Genomic DNA, 3,592 nt, shown 5'->3' on the forward strand with positions numbered 1-3,592 from the left:
ACTTGAGGCAGCTACGTCAGTCACAGATGTTTGTTTATTCTTTGACTACTATGACTTAAGAGTATGAGTTCGAGGACATCTGGTCCTGGGTTTTGAATATGGCTATTGTGAGCTTTTGACATTTGAGGGGGGGGGCTAATCTATTCCTTGGAAAAAGAAACAGACAGGCCTTCTTTGCAGCGTTTCAACACTTTTTAAAAACAAAACAAGACATGGAAAGGAGCACCAAAAAGGCAGAAGTAAACAAGGAGGAGGGTGTCCAAAAGGTGCTATGTGCCAAGATGTATTGCCTGAAGTGTGTGTGTGTTTATATCATAGCTGCCAAGTTTTCCCTTTTCTCGCGAGGAAGCCTATTCAGCATAAGGGAAAATCCCTTAAAAAAAGGGATAACTTGGCAGTTATGGTTTATATACAGTAGAAGGAAGCTAGCTCAGGCAAACACAATGTCTACACCAGAATCATTATGATCAATTGTTTCCAAAGAATAAGAGTTAGACCATGGGTAGGCAAACTAAGGCCCGGGGGCCAGATGCGGCCCAATCGCCTTCTAAATCCGGCCTGCAGATGGTCCGGGAATCAGCGTGTTTTTACATGAGTAGAATGTGTTCTTTTATTTAAAATGCATCTCTGGGTTATTTGTGGGGCATAGGAATTCGTTCATTTCCCCCCAAAAAAATATAGTCTGGCCCCCTACAAGGTCTGAGTGACAGTGGACTGGCCCCCTGCTGAAAAAGTTTGCTGACCCCTGAGTTAGACTCTGAAACAGGCCAGACGGCCCTAAATCGTGGAATTCCCTCTCCACAAACAGGGCCGGCCCTAAGGCAAGGCTGGGTGGCGCAATGCGCCAGGGTGCCAGGCCGCCAGACAGCCACGCTGGGAAACGGGACGGGGGGGGGCCACTGGAGGGATCTTCACACCACGGCGCCAGGGCACCAGATATGCTTAAGACGGCCCTGCCCACAAAGATGTATCTGGTACCTTAACTTTGGCACATGAGACCTGGGTTTTCAGGACTCATCCTATTCCCATGGCTGCAATTTGTTTTAACTGTTTTTAGTACTGAATTTTAAACTGTAAGCTGTCATAGGACCTGCTGGTGAAGGGGTGGTTATAAAATTAACAACCCGGGCTCGCTACTGGAAATTCCTACACCATGCCGAGTTCTCCTTTCTCCCCGTTATATTCAGTTCAACTTACTCCTTGCCCTAATATATCATTAAAGTGCGGCACTTTCCTCACCCAACAGGCATGGGGGGAGGGTGTGTGTGAAAAACAAACATTGTGCCTATTAACAATGGACCACATTGAAATAAATATTCATTTTTATTGTCATCTTCTGAAGTTGATGCGGGAAGATGGCTGTGATGGGTTTAGATCCAGAGCCCGTATCATCCAGGAAACCTTATTGTGAGCCTTGAAGGGCTTGCAGAGGGGAAACAGGGTGGGGAAACTGCATTATATCGACTCCCTTCTGGTGGCATTTCAAGACAGCACCATCCTACTGAACTTAACAAGATCCACTTTTGTTCCATGTGCAGTCTAGGACTGCCAGCTTCTGAACTTGGAATCCGTAGCTGCAACAGCAATTTGATCTGAAGAAATGAACCGGCAATCGCATTTGGCTCTATGCCATTTAAAGTATTACCTATTCACTTCTGCATTATCAAACCTCTGTTAAAAGTGCAGGAATAAGCTGGGCTGTGATTCTATTTACTTAGCCAGTTGGAAACATAACTTATACCATGCAGTTGGGCAAATGGGTTTAGGCATCAGCCTTTGAATGCGGCTTCTCAAACTCAACACACAAATAGCACGTCTCAGACAAGTATTCCATTTCTTCCTCATCTTCTTTCAATTTACCTCCCTCTTGTGGGATTGCAATCTGCCAATCCACTTTCTCTGTAATAAATCCCTCTGTGTTATATCTGAGATTAGTTCCACCCAGTAAACCCACTTAAATCAACATGCATGACTAATTGAAATCCATTAATTTCAGTGGGACTACCTTGGGTAGGTCTTAGTTGGGTACAACTCTTTAAGACTTTAATCCTGCAACAAATGGATTGTGGTTGTGATAGAATTAGGGAGGGAAAACCCCTCCTGATAGCACTGTTGATATTGGTCTTTTAGCTTCACTTTATGTTTGAATTACAAGGTGGGGAGCACCAAACCCTTCAAGTGTCCCTATTTTCCAGGGACAGTCCCAGATTACAGAAGCCATCCTGGTTTCTGATTTGAGCCTGGAATGTTCCACTTTTCTTTACAATGACCCTATTTTCATCAGAGAAATGTTGGAGGATGTGGAGTTATGTGTGACCCCTGAGCCAAGGAGATAAGTAACTATACAACCTTTAGAAGACATCTGAAGGCAGCCCTGTATAGGGGAGGTTTTTTTAACACTTAATGGTTTATTATGTTTCTATATGTTGGAAACCACCCAAAGTGGCTAGGGCAACTCAGTCAGATTGGTGGGGTATAAATACAACAACAACAACAACAACAACAACAACAACAACAACAAATGAGGAAACCCCACTTTCATTGGAGAAATATTGAAGGGTATGTATTATTTCATTTTCTTCCCCATTCTTTACCAACACCCCAGGGTGGAATACAGCAATTTTAACACTGTATAAAGCAGTTTAAAGCAAATTATAATCAAGAGAATAAGTTGAATCCTATATACCGTATGTGTCCATTGTCAAAGATCAGGGTGAAAAGGCACGACGTCCTCAGCATTCAACGAAAATGCATGATGGTGCCAGAGGTCTATCTAATTGGGAAAGTCAGATGGGCGGGAAATAAATAATAGACATCGGCATGATCATCATCATTATTATGGAATAGGGCGCCCCCGTTTTCATCGAAGAAAGGTTGGAGGGTATGTATTATTTCATTTTCTGCCCCATTCTATACCAAGACCCCTGTGTGCATGCACAAGAAAGCTCATACCAATGACAAACTTAGTTGGTCTCTAAGGTGCTGCTGGAAGGAATTTTTTTTTATTTTTTTATTTTGTGTCAACAATTTTAAAATACCTTATATAAAACAGTTTAAAGCAAATTATAGTCGAGGGAATAAGCCGAGTCCTATATGTGCGTATGTCCATTGTCAAAGATCAGGGTGGAAAGGCACAACGTCTTCAGCGTACAAGGAAAATGCATGAAGGTGCCAGGCATCTATCTATTGGGAAAGCCAGATGGGCAGGATATAAACAATAAGCATTATTATTATTATGGAACAGGGCGTCCCTATTTTCATCGGAGACATGTTGGAGGGTATAGAGCACCCGTATCTTTTGTGAAAGGCTGCTGTTTTCAAAAGGCAAATGATAGTCAAGAGAAAGTACTGTATAGTCAAAAGCACAGGCAGAAGGGGAGTCAGTGACGCAGAGCGGGGCGGCAGATGATCAGTTCTCTTCCTCCCTGTCTTCGCCCGTCCCTTTCATCAGCATCCCTTGTTCGGCCTCTCTCCCTTGTCACGTGGGCCGGCGGCCGGGCGGCCGTTTCCTAGCAACCCCCCATCAGCAGCTTCCCGCCCGCCGTTCCTCCTCCTCCTCCTCCTCCAGACCCCGCCCCTCTCCCGCTCAGAG

The sequence above is a fragment of the Zootoca vivipara genome, chromosome 2, assembly GCF_965207765.1.
Source record: "Zootoca vivipara chromosome 2, rZooViv2.hap1.1, whole genome shotgun sequence".
Lineage (NCBI taxonomy): Eukaryota > Metazoa > Chordata > Lepidosauria > Squamata > Lacertidae > Zootoca > Zootoca vivipara.